Source organism: Malus domestica, chromosome 11 (assembly GCF_042453785.1).
Source record: "Malus domestica chromosome 11, GDT2T_hap1".
Classification (NCBI taxonomy): Eukaryota; Viridiplantae; Streptophyta; class Magnoliopsida; order Rosales; family Rosaceae; genus Malus; species Malus domestica.
The window spans coordinates 31,944,753-31,968,267 of NC_091671.1; the positions used below are offsets into that span (position 1 = coordinate 31,944,753).

The following is a 23,515-nucleotide window of genomic DNA, read 5'->3' on the forward strand; positions in this document are numbered from 1 at the left end:
ATAGGTACAAACTAAAAATAAAAATATATGATAAAAAATTTAGCCATAAATATAAATATACTAATTGTAACATTATATATTTAAAAATAAAAATATTTTATTATTCAAATAATTAATGATGTTATTAATACCCAAGGACCTTAATCAAAAATTGAAAATGAATAAGATTTTAATCAATGGAGTAACAAAAAGAAGGATGTAAACCTAATTTTCCGTTCTATTATATATATGGCATGCAGTAAACAATGCTTTTCTCCATAAATATTTAGGAGTATTAGCATTAATCATCATAGAATTAATCATTTCAATGAGTGTCCTATTTTTTCTTTCTACCAAACCATTTTGTTGTGGTGTATATGGTGCAGTTCTTTGATGTACAACACCATGCTCTTCACATAAGATATCAAATTCATGTGAAAAATATTCACCACCTCTATCACTATGAAAGCATTTAATTTTCCTTCCCTTTTGGTTTTCAATTTCAGCCTTATAACGCTTAAAACACTCAAAAGCTTCCTCTTTATTAGACAATAAATAAACATAAGTGAACTTAGATCAATCATCTATAAATGTGATAAAATATCTTTTTCCTCCTCTAGTTAAAACACCATTAAATTCACATATGTTAGAATGTATTAAGTCTAATAAATATGTATTTCCTTTGGTAGTTGGAAAAAATTTCTTACTCATTTTCGCTTGAATACATGTTTCACATTTATCAGTGTAATCATTATTGCAAGAAATTAAACCAAGTGTGCGCATGTATTTTAAAGATCTAAAATTTACCTGAGCTAAACGTAAATGCTATAAATGAGAGGAAGATTCAACAATATAAGCAGAAGAATTCACTTTATTATTAATACTTAGTTTGAACATTTCATCACAAGAATACCCCTTCCCAACAAACATCCCATTTTTCGACAATATTAACTTGTCAGACTCTAGAACAGTCTTTATACTGTTCTTACATAATAAATTTGCAGACACAAGATTCTTTCTAATTTTTGGAACATGTAGTACATTAAACAACGTCAATTTCTTCCCAGAAGTAAACTGAAGTTCAACGGTTCCTTTTCCTAGAACTTTGGCAGAATTATGATTCCCCATTAAAATCTCTTGATTGTCTGTTGATGCTTCATATGTCTTGAATTGTGCCTTATCATTGCACGCATGTATAGTAGCCCCTGAGTTGAGCCACTGATCAGATGATTTTATTGCCACTTCCATATTTAGTTCGGTAATCATGCCAATATGTATCATTGATACCATTGCAACAATGTTATCAATTCCAGAATTTTGCACCATATTTGCGCTATTGGTCTTATTGGCATATTCCTCACTTGCTTTTTTGTGTCTACAATGACGAATGTAATGGCCTTTTCTTTCCACAATGGTAGCATACACCATTTGCATTTTTTTTATTGTTGTTGGAATTGTTCTTCTTAAACTTCCCTTTGTCAATTTTGACTTAAAAGTTCTTTTTGTATTTGTTTCCTTCAACAATGTGAACTTTGGAGGAATCTTGATTTGCAAAATTCTTATCACGATTTCGAGTTTCTCTTCAATTTGAATACCCTTTTGCAAATCCTCCAAACTAATATCTTCCACCATGTGTAGAAGTTTCTTTCTATAATTATTCCATGTTTGGGGTAATTTTGCCATAATAGTCCCAACTACCATAAGATCCGGAATAACTATTTTAAGTTCACGAAGCTTTGAGACCAAGACCAATAATTCATGAACTTGGTCTAGGATGGGTTTGTTATCAAACATAGTGAACTCATAATATTTGAACATTACAAATTTATCGGTACCTCTTTTCTCCATTGTGTACTTGTGTTCAAGTGCTTCCCAAATTTCATTCGGAGATTGAATGTGTGCGTACAAGTCATACAAGCGATCAGATAATGTGCCCAAGATGTGTCCTCGACATAACAATTCATCTTCTTCGTGCTTCTTTTGATCGGCAACTATTTTGTCCGTATCTTTGTCACTTGGTTCACGAATAGGCTCCAACTTCAGGTCCAACACATATATGACATTTAGAACAGTAAGCATGAAATGTATCCTGTCATTCCATGGGGTGAAGTTTGATCCATCAAATTTGTCTAGCTTGTAGACATCTTGATTGATAATCTTCAAAGCCATGTTATCAAACTTGTTCTCCATGACGATAATAACACTTTAAGATTGTTAGAGTGAATGTAGAAATATAGAGAATAATCCGAAGGATGACTTTGACTTATGACTTGAATCATTTCCTTAAAGTGTTATTTGCCCCCACTCGAATGACTTTGCTAAAAGGTTCTTGGCAAATCACTTCCAGGATACAACAAAGTATGGAATATGCAATTATCAAAACCGAATTATATTCCCTTAGAAATAACTAGAAAGAAATTGTATGAATGTGATGGAGAGAAAAGAGAGTAAGGAATGTAGGAACAAATTTAAGAAATTGTGTGTGAAACATTATGCCACAATAGGTATTTATAGCCATTAAAGTACCTGTTCATTGAGCCGTTTCATTTTAGTTGAAGATATACAACCCTTCTTAATAGTGTTGATCCAAAAGACATGTCTTCTATTTAGAATTTTCAGAAAATAAATATTGACTAATTACATCTTTTAATTATACTCATACAATTTGAGTAAGCATATGTCTTCTAACCAAACGTTGCAACCATTCAACAAAATATACAAAGATTGAATGAAACCCAACCTTGCCGCCCGTACGCTTGTTGCGCACCACAACATCCTTTACCTATTATACACACACATGCTTCACAATGCAGCACCAGGTCATACGTGTGTGTATTGATTAGCTCGAGGGTTCAATTGCTTCTAATGTAATAAGAGAAAGAAAAGGGTTACGTACCTTGTTCCAAGAAAATGAGTTACTTGAATCTCAAAAAATAAAAAAATAAAAAAATTGTTGTTTACAAGCTTACATAATTATTTGTATTTTTTCAAGGTTCTAAAAGGCTCTAGGCGCTAGTCGGGCGGTGGGATGGGGCCTAGCGGCTAGGCAGATTTAAGTAAATCTATTGTATTTCGTGTAAATAAGTGTTTGTTTATACTTAGAAAATATATAATTTCATCATAAACTAGAAAATAGAATGACATATATATTATGAAGTATTGGAACATAATGAAAACATAGGGAGCAAACATATAATGTATGTTTATTTAAGCGTTCAATAAGTCTCTTACAATTTATTGGAAACAATAAAATGCAAAAGGAAAGTTATCTATTTTTTATCTAAGTGAGTTGCAACCTAGACATGTGTCTATAAGGGTCTGTGCGGGCTAGGCGGGCGCCTCAACAGGTCTAGGTGCCATTTCTTAATTTTCAAATGCTTAGGCATTAATCGGGGTAGTGACCAGCCGCCTAGTGCCTAGGTGGGGTTTTTTAGAACATTGTATTTTTTTTTTTTTACATGTCCTAGATAGTATATGTGTTCCACTTGTTGCTTGAAAATTAGAATGAGCCGATATTAACAAAATTACGAAGAATTATAATGCATACAACTAAAAGTGGTAGCAGTCATCAGTTCAGTCCCAGCATTCAATACCTAATGTATCCAATTATAAAGGACATTTAGGTCAAAGAAATCATAATCATACCACACGCAATGCCAAACTGTCAATATCAGTGATTTTTCGAGGACCTTTCTAATCGACATTGCTTTAATTTGACTTCAACTCGATGAACAATTCCTCTTTATCCTTAAACAAGCAAGGGCAAGTTTATGATTTTACAAAAATGAAGTTTTTTTGGTCATGTATAAAAATTAAGAGTTTAAGGAATGCTTTTCTTAGTGCCAAAAACTCTTTCAAATAACACAGAAGTCAAATAATAGTTGACGATGGCCGAAAAAAATCCTCTTGCCTTTCCTTTCCCCTGTGACCCAAACACTAAACCTTAGCTAAAGCTCCTCCAACCGGTAGCCTCTTGCTACGGCTTAGGATCAGCGGCAACCCCCCTTCCTTGTTCTTCTACTCCTCTCCATCTCTTTGCCGCTCCTCCTCATTCTCTATCTCTCTACCCACTATTTTGTGAGCAACCATCCAGGCCTTAATGGGGTGTCATTCTCAAAACTATCTCTACGTCGTCATTTCGAGATAGATTCATGGGTTTTGAGTCGGGCTTGTGGTTGTAGTGGGTCGATGTGAAATCACGTCATCGGATTTCATTATTAAAAATGTTCATAATTCGTATTTTTGGGAATTTAATCATATTTTCATTAGTTTTAGTTAGTTAGTTACAAAGTTCGATTTTTCGAAATTAGTCATTGAAAATTTGTAATCCTTTTGAGATCACTTCAAATAAAGCTTGATCACACGAACGCGTAGGCAGAAACCATTCATGAAACAAAGTTGTAACGAAAGGAGAAATAAGCAAGCAAAGCCAGGGGTAAAATGGTCTTTTGAACTATATGGGAGGCTCTAACGTTATTTGAGCAGCCTTGCCTAATTTGGAATGTCAACCCAAGTTGACCTACATTTTTTTTCTCAGGACTCGCGAAAACTGATATGTTTCTGAGTATTTTGTTTTTTCGGCTTATTATGACATTGACGAACCTATCCACCACCCTAGATATACACCTCTCTTTCCCATGAACAGCACCCAAGCAAACTTTGTCCCGTTTGACCTCCATTCCCGATGAGTTAAAGCTCGACTGCTCCGAGCTATATGGCTACCGATCACGTGATTTCGTCCACCCTAACGTCACCCACCACCATTAGTCGACAACCCAGGAACCCAATAAGAGATCCTTGGGTCTTGATCACTCATTGGAGCATCTAAGGTGGAGTGGCGACACCATGAAACTCCAACGATCTGTGACTTCCATGACGATTTAATTGTCCTTCGGCCAGTTTCAGACTGTGGCAAAGGTATGAAAGTTGCTCTCGGATGAGCTCTATTTCTTTGACTAGACCTAATCTTTTGTAATTGTTGGCCCATTCTCCATTCTCACGGTTCTCAAAGTAGAGAAGGAATAGTGGGCAGCAGGTATTATAAGCCCCTACATGTGAATTAGCTTTCGAGGTTGAACAATCTCAATTTCTGTGAATTCTTTCAAGGTAAGGGGCGACCTGATTCAACATTCTTGAAACATGAGATGTGTCCTACACTTGAAGAAGTACGTTGAATTTTGGAAATATCTCGTAAATTAACTCCTTGTAATGCATCTTATGGTGAAATATAAGCCAATTTGGTGTTTGTTAGAAAATTTGTTGAGGCTTAGCCGTTGGCCATCACATGCTGCGGGGCGTGACCAGTTACCTAATCTTGTCTTTCTAAACTACTTTGTACTTGATTAAGTTGAGTTGGTCCAGAGCCCTACATTTTTTGGATTCCATCAAGTTGGTTTGGAATCCTACTTCATGCATGGTTCCATTGAGTTGGTCTGGAGCACTATATTCTTTAGAGTTCATTGAGTTAGTATAAAATCTTACTTCGTGCATGGTTCTGTTGAGTTCATCTAATATTGGGATTCCATTAAGTTGGTCTGGAATCTTGGTTGTTGGAGTACTTTGGAATCTAATGAATCATGTTTGTTGAATTCCATTAAGTCGTTCTGGAACTCTGTGTATTATTGCTAGCCCATGCCACGAGAAATTTTTTAAAGTCATTGCAAATATAAGATTTTTTTTTTTTTACTTTAACAAAATGGTGAACTACGACTGGCTTGATCCCTTCACCGGATACATAGACAATCTAAAAGTAAGGTTAGGTGCAACCATAAAATAAAACGAATGGGGTACTACATTGTAGTACTAATGGTTTGTTTTTAGCCATTTATCGGGATTGGGATGCGACAATCGAAGTCGCCTTCTACAGGTTAGTTTCCACAATGATCGTGCACCCCCTAATTTTTCAATTTCAATGGCTGAGTCCTTACCTGGTTTCAAATTTAAGTCCAATCTACCCTCCAAGGGATTTAACTGTTATGAATCTAGCTTATTTCGGTGATGGTTGCACCTTACTGGCTCGTGATCGATGCAGATCTATAATCAAGTCACCTTCCATGAACAAATATGTGACAATACACCGTACTGGCTCGTGATCGATGCAGATCCAGTTTCATTGCAAATGTTCGAGATCAGTGTGCCCTGCTTTGTCGTTGTGGAGAAAAGCTGACGATGATTTTCTTCTCGGCTTAGTTGTGTTTTGTGTATGTTTGTGTCGCCTATTGATTTGTGTGGGCTTACTTCTAAGTGATGGCTTTTGTGTTCCTAGGTTTGGAACTACCACCACTAATCTCTTGTGGAAATCTATAGCAGCGGTTCTTGTGAGTTTCGTTATTTTTTGTGGTTGCGATATAGAGGATTAATTAAGTTTGGTTGTGTGCTTATTCTCTCCAGATCAAGGATTTGATCACTAGAGAAGTTGTACTCCGTTGGCACCCTCGTATTTGTGTTGTAATCGTATTTTTTGTATCAATGAGTTATAACTATAGCTTATGATGAAAAACCAAAGAAGTCAAGAATATAGCCATAAGCACATATATAAATAAAATAATACTCCTAGCTACGAACTTAAGACGATACTTTTTTTTATATATACAAAGATATATTTATATTAAAGGGTAGGCGAAAAAACTAGTATCAAACGTATCATTCACAAAATTTGATCCTAAAATACAAAACGGCAAGTCTTGTCAATTGGTAGTAGATTGCTACCAAGTTGTCACAACTCAAGGAAACACTCATTAGCACCTCGTCACTGAATTTCAACGGTATGTTTCAGTGAGGATTTTGAAATTTCAAGGTATTAAAGACAATTAAGTAAGGAATGAATTATAAATAAAATTAGATAAGAGAAATTAGAAATGTAACATATGAGCATTACAAAGACATGTGATGGGATGTGCAAACCCCTCTTACATGCATTTGCAATGCTCATATAGTGCATTTCTATTCTCTCTTATCAAACATTTTGGGATCCACCTTAATCTTTTGTGTTTGAAGTCTCTCACGCAATCATAGTATCTAGCCCGTATCGACCTAGTATTTCACCGATTGACGTAATGCATTCTACAACAATCCGTGATTATACATAAGTTGCCAAATATTTTTGAATTCGTAGTCCTAAGAAAGCCCATGCACAAACTATGGAGGTTTATATGCAATTGAAGGTAAGAACGTACCCTTTATATAATTAATAAATTTTCAACTCAGAAATACAAAAGCGAATGGTTGTTATGAATAGGGTAACTAAATTAGGGTTTCTCGACGCCAGTTTCCCGTCACCATAATACACTGTACAGCGAGATTGTCTCGATCTGACCACGTGTAAACGCCCCACCAGAGTCGTCGTTTGTCCACCCTTTTGTCCCTAATTCTAAGACTCACGTGTTGCACGCAGCGACGCATAGACTGGTCAAACCCCCGACCGGTAAGATAATCGGATGGCTAGGAACCGAGCAAGATCAGGGGTCAGAAAACCCCAAAGTAATGGTGGGAAAATGTCATCCAAAGCTCTAGGGGTAAGTGGTACCCACAGGGCATTGAGTGAGAAATTTTTCAGTGTAACCAGTATATGAAATGATATATCATGTGTCATTATATAAATGGTATGATATGTGTGTTAAAAAGTTATAACATAAAAAATAAAATTTTCTACCACTTATATAAAAACACGTAATATACCCCTCATATTCCCGTCACAATGAAAATTTTCTTTCTATGGAGAGAAGGAGAGGAGAATTGGGGTGGGGGGACGGGTGCAGCGAGGAGCAGGTAGGCCCGCGCCCAGGTGGGACGCATTGTGCTTGGTGTGAGTGTGAGGGAATTTGGGAATGTTTATTTATACCAACGCTGACTGAAGATGTGTCTTAGAGAGAGAGGGAGAGAGAGTTCTGCAAATGCATACAAACTGAAACTATAGAGGGAGAGAGTGTGGTGCCTGTGTGGGAGACAGACGGTAATGCAAATCTTTGACCGCTAACTTTTTTCCACCACAGATATTTTTCTAGACTTGAAGATAAAAACTAATTTTCCATTTAACATCTCGAGGAAGGGGGTAAGATAATATATGATAAACATTCTGTATTGTATAAATATCAAAAGACGTGAATGTGTAAAGTACATGTTGATTATAGAGACATAATATATAATATATATATCGACGTTTCAGTCCAGTTGTACCTTTTTTTGGTTGAAACCCTACTCTACCGTCTCTGATTAAGTTATTATCCTAGTTTTCTTCTCCACATTTTATGCATAACTTGAGGTCAACAATGGTTATCGACTACGATTCTATTTCGCTGGTAACTACGATTCTATTTGAGTGGTAGTTGTCTATTTGCTCGAAATATGTTTTATGCTCGACCTATGCAAACAACTGATTTTGTTTTGTGGAGTCATGTTGTTCCACTGTAAATTCTTTCCGTGTAGATATTCTACTATTTGTTAAAAAATAAATAGGTTTATTTACATTGGAGTTTTGGAAATGATTGATCAATGTAAATTCTTTTTATGTTGTACCTTTTTAAATTCTTTGCCAAGAAACCTTTTCAATTTGGTCGCCAAGCAACTTAATAGACACTTCCAAATTGGAATTTGAGATTGGCTTTTGAAACCGAGATAGATCCAATTGGAATATGGGGTACCTAGTATGTTCTTGTTGTTTATTGGGTAATTTGAATCGTTACTCACATAAATCATTGGGATTTGTGGTTGTGATCTACCTGAGCACCTAGGCGTGAAATTACCCGAGTAACCGGAAGCTTCAACCAAATTTGGGCATTATTGAAGGGGCAACATTTCTTGATTCAATAAGTAATGGAGTGTTCGATCTACCATGACTCCCCGATATTGCTCCATTGAAAATATACAATACTTGGAAAATGGGTACTGCTAGCTAACTTTTCATCAACATGCCAATGTAAATAACTACATTAGGGACAAAAATAAACCTAATGAAAAAAAACCAACCGATTGCTTTTGTTTAGTAAAATCTTTTGGTATAAAAATCAATGGTATGTTTGTTAAAAAAAAAAAAGAAAAAATCAATGGTATGACAGGCAGAAAAAAAAAACCGAAATATTATAATTTTAAGGAAGATGGTGGGAATTGGTATATTTGAGGCAGCTAGCATAAAAGCATCTTTAGTTATGCACCTTATTTTTAAGTTATTAATGGATGAAGACAGTGTAAATTGCTATTAATCTGCATGTCTTAAAATTGTAATGGGGTGCCACTTAATACTACGGTAGTATTCTTCTTCACTTGCAAGTGAGAGGTCTTTGGTATGATTCTTGCCAAATGATCAAACCACATTATTGCTGGTTCATTGTGAGACTTAGCCCACTCCCCCACCCTCTTGGTGTAGATAATATCATTTGTTAAAAAAAAATTGTAATAGAAGAGACGAAGAATTTATATTTAAGATATAATAACAATAATAGAACACATGTTATAAAATGTATAAATTGATAATAACATGTGTCAACATTATAGTTAAATTGAGAAAATTATCGATTAATTGGTTGAGATTGTGAAAATGTGAGGACAAAGTTCCACATCGGTGACAAGCCAAATCATGCAAAAGCTTATAAGAGGTTCGAATACTCTCCACTTTGTCAATTGGTTTTATGATGGAACCTCAATTTTTTTTTCATAATATCAAAGCAGGTTAGCCCACTTGTAAAGCCCAAAGGTCATAGGTTTGAAAATCCACCACACGTCAGGGGCATGTGAAAATGTGAGGATAAACTCCCACATGAATGAGAGACCAAACCATGTAAAGACTTATAAGAGATTGAAATATTCCCTATATAGTTAATTAATTTTATGATGTAATCTCAACTTTCTTCGAGAGTTACATTTCTTTCATGCATAGGTGTCTTTACGTAGTGTGAATTAACAAATGTGCATGTTACAAAAGGCGCTAGGCCACAGCCATTCACATTGAACAATGATGGTACTGCAATTTGTGGGCCACGTATATATATGTTCATATGATGATTTCTTGTTGCATGGCAGAAATTAGAAATCACTTTGATACATACAGCCCCTTTATGCAAAGATATTTCTATTTTTTTTTTAAATAGGGATTAAGTGTGGAGCTCATTCTACATTAAATTTCAACGATCCGAATTGTTTATTTTGTAAGTCTCAATTCATAGATCATCCTTGCAAAAATTCAATTCAATCCGAAACCATTTGCATATTTAATTATCAAGATCAAATTTCATTGTTTCTTGTATAACAAAGTATTCATTCATTTCTTTGAACTCAATTAGATGTCTTAAATATTTCTGATTTGGCTAATATTTTGCAAGGATGATCTATGAGATACAACTTAAAAAATAAATGGTTCGGATCGTTAAAGTTTGATGTGATGTGGACCCCACAACTAATCTTTATTTTTATAAAAAAAAAATAAAAATCCTTTCCCTTAAAAGCTTCATTGATACATATACACTATCTATAAAACCAAATTCCAGCACAGAGTACACAGAAAACCTAAATCTTGCGTTTATCAGCTTTTTAAGATATGATTAACTTTAAGAGACCCATAATGTGGTCCCTAATATCATGCTGCCCCTTGGGTGTAACATGGAAAAAATTGTCACTGACAGCACAAACATGCTTGGAAGCTGTTTATTGAATATGCAAAAGGAATAATTACCGTATCGTTAAGCCAGGATCCTGCTGCCCTAATGTGATAGTAAACTATTTGGGTTTAACTACCGTGGTTCAATAAAGTGATACCAACTAAGTTGACTTAAAAGTTAATTGGCCACAACAGATTCAAATTTTGATGCAATATGTACAAACAATTACTTCATCACATGCAACTTTTGGATTCATGGCTGATCGATCAAGGTAAACTTCCCATGTTACATTTGACAATTCTTGAAAGGGGGCTTCGGAGATTGTGCATGCATGTTTTATTATCTTGAGTTTAATTTTTAACTAACCTATTGATAAGAAAACTTTTAATTAACATGGTCCAAAATCATATGGTTTTACACAGGAGCGGAGCCACGAAGGGAGCACGATGGTCTTGTGCCTATTTAGACAATTTTTTTTTCACACAGAAAAATTTAATGTTATGTTTCTAATTTTCAAGGTTTTTCTATAGGCTTGGAGCTCCAGTTTGACGTTTTTAGTTCAATTTCTTTCATCAGATTTGATTTGAGGTTGGTGACTTCTATGGAGTTCAAACCATCCATTGCTTGTGAGCTTTAAGGAGGAGGGAGAGAGAGGAAGAAAGTTAGAGAAGCTTTGGGGTTCAGGTTTAAGGAAAAGGATGACGAGAACAACCTATAGTAGACTGAAACAACGGTAGTTAGTTACTCACCACACGACAATAATTTTGTAAGACTAAGAGAGCATTTCAGATTAAGGCTTTTGAGCTCCTTCTAGACTAAAGTCCTGATTTCGCCACTAATTTTACGTGGGTAGTTTTTTGGCTTTTGAACCCTGCCGACATAAAATTAATAAGCAAGGAAATTGTTTTCGCAATTCCTATCTGTGCAATGATGGATTGCGGACCCTGATGCTTATGGGTTGATGGCAAGCCCTACCTTGTTGAATTATTGGTGGAATCTTTTTATCTTCTTCAGGTAAAAAGTAATTAAAGTAACAAAATGATGAGGGTTGTGAAACATGTCTTAAGCAGGAAAAATGTGGCTCATTGAAAGTTGTAGAAGTACAAGCTGAATTCCCCCCGAATCCTATTGTCTGTCTCAAATTCTAACCCATATGTCCATGGCCCCTAACTGACTTGCATCTTGAGCTTTTTTTAGCACTAATTAATTGGTTCCACCATTATTAGCCTATTAGGCAAGTAACCCATGCAATGTAACTCAAGCTACAAAAGAGAAAATCTTAATCAAACGTGTTTTTGTCATTTCATTTGACTTTCTGTGCATTGGTGTCCTAATTAGGAAAGGAAATTAAGGCATGTATCATCATGCCATCTATATATGATGGAAGCATAGCAATACGCAAGTGATTCAAGTTAGGGCATAATCTCTCCAATATCAGGTGTTACTTGTTTAATAATTACTTAAACAATTTAACTTTTGCAGTAAAATCTTCAGGCTGGACAATGAGCAAATTAAGGTTAAGTGTGAAATGTCAATTTCCTGGTGCCTGATTAGTACATATTAACCCACTCCAACTCGTAAAACACAAATTTTAGGTTCTAAATTCACTCCAACTTGCTCCAACCCTTTGGCCAAATATGAGTTTTATCCCAAAACTCATTTTTGGGGTAAATTTAGGCCAGGATTTCTCCCTAGGTGTATCATATATGTGTATTTTTTATTTAGTTTTATATTTACAAATTCATTGAATACGATCCAATCCAATGGTTAAAAAAAAGATTTAATAGTCTAAATTTAAATCCAACAGCTAAAATAATTAAAAAAATTATTTCATGTGTTTCATATTCTTTCATAGTGTTTCACGAGTTTCATAATGTCAGTTTAGTAATTTTTCAATATTTATCGGAATCTAAATATTTTTAGGTTAAAATATTCATAAAATTAAATTATGCTAGTCTACATAATTTTTTTTTTTTAAAGTTACTTTAAGAAAAATCCTAAATTCATTCTTTAATAATCTCGAGCTAAAAATTTAATTAAGAAAGGTTGGAGCAGAAAAAATATGGGATAAAACCTATATTTTCTGAGTTAAAATTTTATATTTTAATCCAAAGATTAGAGATGGTGTTGGAGTTTAGGTTTTCTCTTTTATTTTTATCTTTATTTTTTTTAATTTTTGGGGGTCTGAATTAATTAGCTAGCATTTTCAGGTTGTCTTGTAAGTTGTAAGTAATTAATGCATGCGACATTCAATCATAAACGTCGCTCTTCAGTCTAAAATTTTCGATATTCAACCATGACACGTGTTTCTTATAAAAAAACAAAACCAGGGGAGGTACTACGTCCCACTTCTCATGCTTTCCTGTTTTGTGTGGTCACGGTTAAATCACGTTAATATTTTATATTATTTTTTATAGAGATAATAAGACAAAAATAAATAGTAATATAAAATGTTGACGTGGTTTAACTGTGACCACATAAATAAGAGGGCATAGAAGGACACGGAAGGACACGAGAAGTGAGGGGCAGAGAATCTGCCTCCAAAACCAGGTGTTACAAGCCAAATTACTGCAAAGGGGTCTTTTAATTTAGAGTAAACAAGGTATAGGTCCATTTTTTTGTGCTTTATTAGGAATAGTCCAATTTGTTGAAGCTGGTCTAATATTTATGATTTCACGTTATCTTATTGTTATTATTTTTCTTATAGATTTTATACATTTCCTATAAATTCTCCAACTGATTTAGAAATCGTCTCCTTCTTTTTCTTTGCAAGTCATCTGACTCTCTCGGAAGAACACTTTATCTATTTTACTTCAGTTTTCTTCTTCGTGTCCTTCCCCGTCTTTTTCTTTTCTTTAATCCATTTCCATGTTTATTTTCTTTTCTTAATTGAATTGTCTTTTCAGCCTCTCTTAGTTGTAAAGAAAATTTTACTAATAGGTAGTTTAGAATCATCATTTTCTCTTAATCACAATTATTTTCTCATAAAATCTTCTCTATTTTGTATATTCCTCACCCATCATCTTCCTCATCCATCATCCTCTTCTTTTCCTATGATTTTGTGTTGGCCTTTTCTTATTCTTTTTGTTTTTGTTGGCGTATCATCATGCTGTTCCTAATTCAACATAATATTATTTACCTATAACACATGTTTTTTTATCTACCACTACCACATATTTTAGTTCTTTTTTATGGTATCATACCTCCATCACGTATTATTTGTATAATTTACTTGTATTTCATGTTTGTTTTTTTATCTACCTCTACCCCAGATTTTAGTTTTTTTTTTATTTTTTATGGCTTCATACCTCCATCACAAATTATTTGTATAATGTGCCTATATTTCATTATTTTATCTAACTCTACCACCATGGACAGAGGCAACATATTCCCACTGTCGCGACTGTCCCTACTCAACTCTTTTGCCATGAAAAACGCTCCAACTAAAACAGTAAATTACATATATATATATATAGGAACAAAGTCTTAGTCTAAACACTCAACTCAAAATACCCTCTCAAGTTATATATTTTTCCTACCCACCCACCCTTCCGAGCCATGTAGCTTTTTCATTAGCTAATGGTTTACAATTTTGTCGTTCTAAACACTAGTTATTAAGGGTACAAGTCAGCAATACAGTTAGAAATACAGTTAGCAATGCAGTTAATAAGTTGGTTAGAGTAGTTAGGATTTCTCTTATAAAAACAGAGTGTGTAATCTTTATTCAATCAATGAATACAAATGCATATTTCTCTCTCTCTCTCTCTAAGATCTCTGTGTTCATCCTTCTGTAATTATCTTTCTTCTTGATTTTCCCTTCAATTCCCAAACATTGCAATGTAGTTAACATGGTATCAGAGTCGCCAGGCTCACACTATGGATTCTGGTGGTTACACTTTCCATTATTTTACATCTTTTTCTAGCTTAGTTTCTTTCCAAATTTTCATTAGATGTTAGGATAAGTTTCTGGGTGCTTCCACGTTCGTTCTTTTACTTCTCAGTTTATTTGTTTCTGGTTGATTTCTTTCCGATCAAATTCATGAGTCTCACCGTTCCCGATCAAAAGCGAGAGATCGAAAGTTGGAGAAAATTTCAGAGCAAATGCAGAGACTTGCATCTCCACCGCCGCAATCGGTTGAGGCGCCTAAGAAGAATAGAATTCAGGTCTCCAACACCAAGAAACCGCTCTTCTTCTACGTCAATCTTGCTAAAAGGTACATAAACCAATACAATGAGGTTGAGCTCTCTTCACTGGGGATGGCAGTCACCATGATTATCACTATTGCTAAAGATTTACTTAAACATATGAATCTCTCTCTCTTTTTGGATTTGATTTTCTATGACTCTTGGAATGTTTGGAGAAATGGAAATTGGTGGAAGTTCTTGCCCATTTGAAGGATTTGGAATTGAGTTTTTCATCACATCACTTGTGAGCTTTGAACTTGGGTCGACGTACGGACAACGAGGCCATTCACAGACCACCATTGGTTGAAATTTGGAAAACTTGGACGAAATCGGATCCAGAGAGAAAAACATAGGAGGAAGAAACCGGGAGTTGGCGGTTGTTTGTTCAAGATTGCAAATCTTGGGAGCTCTTCAGGTTATGATTCTGTGCACTCCAATTGTTTGAAGGCATGGGTCAATGAATTCTTTGATCTCTACTCTGTTCTCTGGTATGGAAGAAAGATCAGACATGGGTGCAGTTTGGGTGTTTGTCGAAATGCCCAACTCAGAAGTTTCATATGAAGGTTATGTTTTCAGTCATTTTTTCTCCAAATTCTTGAACAATTAGAATGAATCTTTTCTGGGTTTTTTTGTGGTTGTTAACGGTTTCGACTAATTGCTCAAGACAAGATAGTTCTTTATTCTCTTTGGGTTCTGCATCTTTGATGTTTTGCTGCTCATTTTCTCTCTTGGTTTGTGTTTTGATGTTTCATTAACATGTGTTTTTCTCGGCAAAATGGTGTTATATTTCTTGTTTATGTCAATTAGAGTGTTGGGCACAAAGTTGTTCTGGTTCAAGAAAGACGTTACACCATTATTAAACTAGTTATGGAAGCAATACAATTTTTTTTCTTCTTTTGGCTTGGAGTATGCCTGCAATTTTCTTATTCGGTAGCTTTGCCTAGCTTAGAGTTGTACACAAATCAGCAAACACACTTTCTTTTGGCTTGGAGCCATCTTTCTTTTGCCTTGAAGCAGTCTGCATTTGAAGGTTTACAGAGAGCGTTTGTCACATTGTGAAATGCACACATTGCATTGTTGGGCTGAAGATTGACTTGCAGAAATGAATGTCTTTCTCTTTAATGGGATTGTCTAGCTGTTTATTGAGGAGTTTGTGCAGTATGTTTTCTTATCTCAGCCTATAATTTCAGAGTCTAACCAAATCAATTGTTAGCATGAATTTACTGTAAGTCCGGTTATACGATGAAGTTTGAAGAAGTTGTAAACGGTAAATCCCACGAAGGGTAATTCCTGATGTGAATAGGTAAATCCCATGAAGGGTAGAAGAAGTTGTTAACGGTAAATCCCACGAAGGGTAATCCCATGTTTTGAGCAGGTAAATCCCACGAAGGGTAATCCTACATAGATATTGATTTTCAGTTGTTGAAATTGTGAAGGCCGATGCCATTGTTCAAAGAAGTTGTTGAAATTGTGAAGGCCGATGCCATTGTTCAAAGAAATTGTTTTTTGGTAAAATCCACAAAGGGCGATCCCGTGCTGCTATAGTTAAGGCTGATGCCACACTATAGTTTGTTAATTTTTTGTTTTTTGTAAATATTAAAGGCCGAAGCCAAGTTGAATGAGATTGTTGACGGTAAATCCCACGAAGGGTAAACCCGCAAGAAATTGTTATAACCGGCATGAAGGTGTGTTACAACTTTATAAGAGGTTGTTCTTTGATTGAAGCTCCTGCAAAAGGCAAATGAATAATTAGACTTTTGGATGTGTGCAACATAATTCTTTTCTAAGATCTTGGTCTGTACGTTGCAATGAGGCAGTGACTATATTTGGGGAAAATGGGTATCGTATTTGGTGTGGACAATCACTTTCACAGGTTGGAATTTGGAGGGAGTCTATGAATATATTTGGAGTGGAAGGGCATTTTGTTGTTATCTGCCTCATCCGCAGATGTGCTTCCTACTGAGCTTGAAGAATACTTTGGGGCATATTGAGTTTGGGGCATCTTGTTGCTTATATATTTGGAGTGAATATATTGGAATTTTTTTTTAAATATGTTTGGGGCAAATTAATGTTCACTGCTGCTCTACAGCTTGTATCTGTCATAAGAGTCGCCCTTGCTTGCCTGAGATTTCAAGTCGATCTCACTTCCTTCCCGTGCTATGTCATGCATTCTCCACAAACACTTTATTCAGAAAAGGTTCAAGATAATTTCCATATTTGCATAATCAAGTTGCAGAATCAAATTGTAGATATTTTTCCAATCTCAAACTGGGTTTCCCCAGTTGAGATTGAGGGGGAGTATTAACGGTACAAGTAAGCAATACAGTTAGAAATATAGTTAGCAATGCAGTTAGTAAGTTGGTTAGTATTTGGTTAGACTAGTTAGGATTTCTCTTATAAAAACAGAGTGTGTAATCTTCATTCAATCAATGAATACAAAAACATATTTCTCTCTCTAAACTCTCTCTCTCTCTCTCTCTCAGATCTCTGTGTTCATCCTTCTGTGATCATCTTTCTTCTTGATTTTCCCTTCAATTTCCAAACATTGCAATGTAGTTAACACTAGTTACCCAAAATCATGTTGTTAGACAATACATTAATAGCATTGTATCAAAATTTTAATTTAATTTCATCATTCGAAATTGTCCCCACTAAAAAATGTTTTTTGCTCTGTCCATGTGTACCATATATTTTAAATTTTTTTTGTTTGGTCTCGTACCTCCATTACAAATTATTTGTATATATTTACCTATTTATACAAGTAATTTTTTTTCCTTTTAATAATCTACATGCATCACACGTCCATTTTGTAATCTACGTTGTTCGGTTCAGTTTCCGAACCTCCAAAACTGAAACCGAACTAATAAAGTTCGGTTCAATTTTTCCTCTTTCAATTTTTTTTTTTTTTTTTTTGAGTTTTTGATTTTTAGATTTCAGTTTGGTGTTCGATCCATTTTTTTCGTTTTTCAGTTTTTTAAACCCACCCTTAACACAATATATGAATTTTTTTAGAACTATTTCCGTCTTTTAAAAAAACAAATGTTCTATATAATACTTAGTTTCAGTATTTACTCATCGATACAAAAGTTAATAAATTTAAATATTTTTATCCAAGCCATTTAAATTTACGGTTTAAGGTATTCATCTTTACTTATAAGTGAGAGGTCTTAGTTTCGATTCTCGCCAAAGACAAATTTGAACCATATTACTGCTAGCCCATTGTAAGGCTAAGTCCATCCCCTCTCATTAGTGTAGATGGTATCATTTGTTCAAAAAAAAAAAAAAACAAAAAAACCTATCCAAATGCCCCTTTAATTTAGGCCTAGTCAATATAGCAATTTTCAGGCTTAACTCAGCATTTATGTGATTTAATTCAAACCCTAATCTTGTATTTATATCTTCCTTTTATGACTATTTGTCCTTAATATGTAATTAATTTGAATTGCAAATTATATGTTAAATTGAAAATTGAAATTTGAATCATATCTTATGTATACCTGACGACACAATTATTTACCTATGACAATGATATATACAACACTTTTTTTTTTTGTTGAAATCATATACAATACAATTCTCTATTTATAAAATTCTTTTGACATCTTGGTCTACCTATAAATGAGATAGGGTAATTTTATTAACACGCTATAATCTTATGAAGACACCCTATACTTCTATTCTTTCACTTGAACTTCCTCTTTTACCCTTATTTGAATTAAGTACAAAAGATTAAAAAAAAAAAAAAAAACAACCAGCCACCCCACCATTATTCTCCAGGATTTATTGTCAATGAGATTTCGACCTAAAGTAATATACTTTTATCAAAAAATCAGACTGCAGAAACGTTAAAACTTTTTTTCTCGCCAATTCAAATATCCGCTAAACAAGTACAAGACTATATCTGCCAGATTTCAGGCAAACGCATATGTATTTATTGACATGCGTGTATTTCTTGCAGGTTTTTCAGCAAAAACAATTTCCAAGGGTATTACCTTCAGGAATTTTGAATTTGTCAAATCTCTATTATTAGTTCCAAGTGTATTACAATCCCACCATATATCTCAAATTAATTTTTTAACTTTTAGTTTTGAACTGATAGATTTTGCTTACTTTTTATTGTAATTTTTTTTTCCAGAATGATGAGTGATGCAAGAGACTCATTCATACATAAAACAATTATATAGGTAACCGAGAGAGAAAAAAATTGGAAAAGGGGGAAAAAAAAGAAGGTTTCAAACAATGTGACGTTTTTTCACCTAAAAAAAAAAAAAAACCTAACGTTTCTTTTTTTTTTCCCCTAACAACCTCAATGTATACAAAATATAGCACTAAATTCATCCAATAATTAATTAACAATTAATACAACAAATTAGATGCATATGGAGGGTAAAACTGGTATAAAAACAAACGAAAAGTTATGTACCTAATCAAAAGTGGAAAGTTTTCATAGCTGAAATTTGTTGAAATACTTGTATTGGAGCTCGAAGTTCAACAATGGCGGTTTAGAGAGAGAGATTAGGGCACATAATTTAGAGAGAGAGAAAGAGAGATTGAAGAGCTAGAGAGAGAGAGAGGGAATACTTTTCTAATATTATTTCTTCACTTGTTACACAATGAATACATGGATCCTTATTTATAGTGGTTATGTTCCTTACACACTAAGCAACCGATACTTAACAACCTTTAACAAACCATAACTGATTCTTAACAGCCTAACAGCACCTATCAACTAATCTATCGCCAAGTGTCATCTTCTTGATTGCTGATGGACTGATATCGACCGTCTATATATTTACATCCCCCTCAATCACATGTTGGGTAGAACCAAGCATGAGATTGGAACAATGATGCTGAAACAACGAAATGGACAGGCCCTTTGTGAGAATGTCAGCAAATTGTTCTTTGGAAGACACATGTTGCACTGCCAAATCTCCTTGAATCACTCGTTCCCGAACGAATTGATAATCAATTTCAATGTGCTTAACCCTTGAATGAAACACTGGGTTAGAGGATATAGCTATAGCAGATATGTTGTCACAATACAACATCGGATGAGAATATAAAGGAATATGTAAGTCACACAGAAGTTGTCTTATCCATGCCAATTCCGCATCAATTATAGCTAATGCTCTATATTCCGCTTCAGTGGAAGAGCAAGTGATAGTGTGCTGTTTCTTGGAAGCCCATGAGATGGGACTAGAACCTAGGTAAACAATGTAACCCAAAGTGGACCTGCGATCATTGGGATCTCCTACCCAATCAACATCACTATATGCTTGTAAAGACATCTTTCCAAGTTGAAAATGTATCCCATATATGCAATAGTACCGCTGACATATCAAAGAATGCATTTTACTGCAACTACATGTGTGTCCATAGGTGACTGCATGAATTAGGGGTGGACTCTTGAAACCGAAAACTGCAACCGACACACGAACCAAATCAAACCGCACCGAACGGTTTGATTTTGCGGTTTCAAAATGGTTTTGGTTTGAAACCGAACCGAATAGGAGAAAAACGGTTTGGTTTTGGTTCCGGCCCTTCGAAACCAAACTGAAACCGAAACCGCATACCTTTATTAAATGTTAAATTCTAATTGGTTATTTTCATTGAGTCTATACATTTAGTATGGACTCAACCACATCATAACATGGCCACATACCCCTTTATTTTCTTTCTTATATTCTGTAGACTCTGTGTACTCTTTCTCAACTTTATTCATCTATCTCTGGGTCTCCACTCTCCACTCTCTAGACGCTCTCTCTCTCTGGGTCTCCCTTCCGGCCTCTTTTCCTCTTCATTCCAGGCTTTCCAGCTCCTAGCTTCTAAATTTCAAAGTGTTAATATGGTAAGAACTATGATTTATAACTTGTTTAGTTAAATTTACTTATAGATTTGAGATTAATTATAGGGTTAGGTTTAGGGTTGGGTTTTGAATCAAAAGGGGATTTGGTTTTTCGTTGGTTAGTCTTCGATTTTTCTTCGTTCATGAACATTAGAATGTCAATTGAAAGCATATATGATATTTGCATATTGGTGACATGGGAATAATGGGTAGATAGGTTTCTGCCCAGTATAATTTATTAATTTCAATAAATTTTTGCACAAAAAATTTAATGTGCAATTGTGCATACATTAATTTAGTATACATATATTTTGTATGTGCATTTGTGTAGCAAATACCATACATTGCATTTGCAGTTTTTTGAAGGCATTGTATACAATTGATTGCTCAATTTATCAACTTTCCAATGGGTGGTTCTAGATGAAAATTTCTTAATAAGTTGTATTGTCTTTGTCCTACTTAATTGGAAGCTCCTTTTGTCAAACATATTTCTTCTTGTTGTGGTATGAATTCTGTTGTCATCAACTAGGTTACGTGAATTTGTGATGGTATCATACCCTAAACTTACGCCAATCGTGAATTTGTGATGCAGCGAGGCAAGGAAGTCATTAAATAGACCGCCTGTTGGGCAAGTCCTTGACAATCTCATCTACAATTACAGTCTGACCTTCTGTGGGAAGGCTTTGGCTTAGTAAGTCAAAAAATGCTCTTCAAACTGGACTTGTATTTTGGATTTGTGAACATGAATTTATTAACTTGGTTGCCTTAAGTTGAATTATTTTGTTGTGGTCCTTGTGGATGTGAATTTTGTTGTCAACAACTAGGTAACCATAATAGTTTTTTCAAACAATGAAACCAAACCAAAACCGTTTGAAACGAAACCGAACCGAACCAAATGGTTTGGTTTCACTTCAGTTTTAGCCTCAAAACCGCACCGAACCAAACCGTAAAAACTTACGGTTTTGGTTTCACTCAAAACCGCACCAAACCAAACCATGCACACCCCTTGCATGAACTGACAACACTGATTAACTACAAAGGCGATATCGGGTTGAGTAAATGTCAAATATTGTAATGTACCAACTATACTTATGTACTGTTCTGGGCTGTGATATGGTTTTCCTTCTTCCTTGAGTAACCTATGAGATGGAAGACAAGGAGTGGCATAATGTTTTGCATTCTGCATATCAACTTTGGCCAATAGGTCCTTGATATACTTCGACTGAGAAACAAACAATCCAAAAGACTGATATTGAATCTGTAACCCCAGAAAATAATGGAGTTGTCCCAAGTCCTTCATATCAAATTGTTAAGTCATGGCTGTGATTACTACAGATATATCACTTGAACTACTTCCAGTTAAGATTATATCATCAACATACAATAACAACACCACAATGCCAAGATCAATGTGTTTAACAAATAAAGAAAGATTTGCAAGTGATTGTGTGAACCCCAAACCTGGTAAGAAACTAGTAAACTTCCCATTCCAGGCTCGTGGAGCTTGTTTTAAACCATATAGAGACCTCTTTAGCTTGCAAACAAAATGATAAGGATGAATGGGACTGAGGATGCCTGGAGGTTGAGCCATATATACTTTTTCATGCTATTCTCCATGAAAGAATGCATTCTTGCCATCTAACTGTCTCAAACTCTAATTAAACTGAGCTACAAGTGCAAGAATTAACCTCACTGTGGTTGGTTTGGCCACAGGGCTAAATGTTTCACTATATTCAATCCCATCTTCTTGACTATATCCTTTGGAAACTAATCGGGCCTTGTATCTGGAAATAGAACCATCTGGATTCTTCTTTACTTTATACATCCACTTACACCCAACAAGATTCTTACCACTTGGAAGAGAAACAAGATCCCAAGTTTGTTGAGTATGGAGAGCACTGATCTCATCTTGCATAGCTGCTTGCCATTCTAGTATCTTACTAACAGCTTTGTAAGTAGTTGGTTCGACAATAGAACTCTCATGAGGTATGACGCTAGCTGAAAAATCTTTCTTCTTAATAATTTCACTCTTAGACTTAGTTTGCATTGGATGAAGACTAACTATAGGTATTGGAAGTATAACTGTGAGATTTTCTGGTTGGAAATCAAGATCCACATGGATATTGAACTGTGTAACTGTTGTAGATGCTGAAGATGTAAACAAGGACTCTGAAGTACTAGAGGAAAAAGGTATGGTGTGATATACTATTGAACAACTCTGGAGCTGAAGTGTGATCATTCAAAGATTCTGAAGCTCGAGGGGGTTCACTAAAAGATTATGAGGCTCAAGGGGTTGATGAGTTGAGTGATGCAGATGGTGATGAATCAAGTGTATGTGACAGTGATAATGCTGTAGATGATTAAGGTTGTGAAATCATAGTATTAACATTTGTGACTAAAAGAACAAGTGGAGTAGAGATGTGATGTGACACAGACTGTGACAATGCAGGTTTGGAGGCTAAGGTCATGTAAGGAAAGGTATTCTCGTCAAATAGAACATGTCGAGATACATAAAACCTTCATGTGTGTGGTTGAAAACAAATATAGCCTTTGTATTGACCTGCATATCCCAAGAAGATAAATTGTGCAGTTTTTTGTTGAAGTTTGTTTGTATTGTATGGTTTTAATAAAGGATAACAACTACAACCAAAGGTCTTCAAATGTGTTAAGGAAGGATTTGTGCTGAACAGACAAGTATAGGGAGATTTCATGGACAAGGTATGACATGGCATTCTATTGACTAAGTAAACTAAAGTTGCACATACATGGAACCTGAATTTCGAAAGGAGTTTGGAAGTGTGCAGAAGGGTGAGGGCAGTTTCAACAATGTGTCTATGCTTTCTCTCAACAAATCCATTTTGTTCAGGTGTATGAGGGCAAGATTTATGATGTATGATACCTTTGTTAAGAAAAAATT

General features: G+C 34.9%; 2 long non-coding RNA genes across 3 annotated transcripts; one reads left to right on the forward strand and one right to left on the reverse strand.

The window, feature by feature from the left end:
- Positions 1-17,141: 17,141 nt before the first annotated feature.
- Positions 17,142-19,316, reverse strand: LOC139189354 (uncharacterized). The gene is made up of 2 exons (XR_011573224.1): positions 19,177-19,316; positions 17,142-17,282 (listed from the first exon to the last, which is right to left on the reverse strand). It is a non-coding gene; the product is annotated as an uncharacterized lncRNA (long non-coding RNA).
- Positions 19,317-20,465: 1,149 nt separating this feature from the next.
- On the forward strand, positions 20,466-23,090 carry LOC139189089 (uncharacterized). 2 transcript variants are annotated; one of them, XR_011572591.1, is made up of 3 exons: positions 20,466-20,601; positions 21,191-21,289; positions 22,744-23,090. It is a non-coding gene; the product is annotated as an uncharacterized lncRNA (long non-coding RNA). The 2 variants fall into 2 exon arrangements; XR_011572590.1 differs by lacking the exon at positions 22,744-23,090 and having other exon boundaries at positions 21,191-21,376.
- Positions 23,091-23,515: the final 425 nt, after the last annotated feature.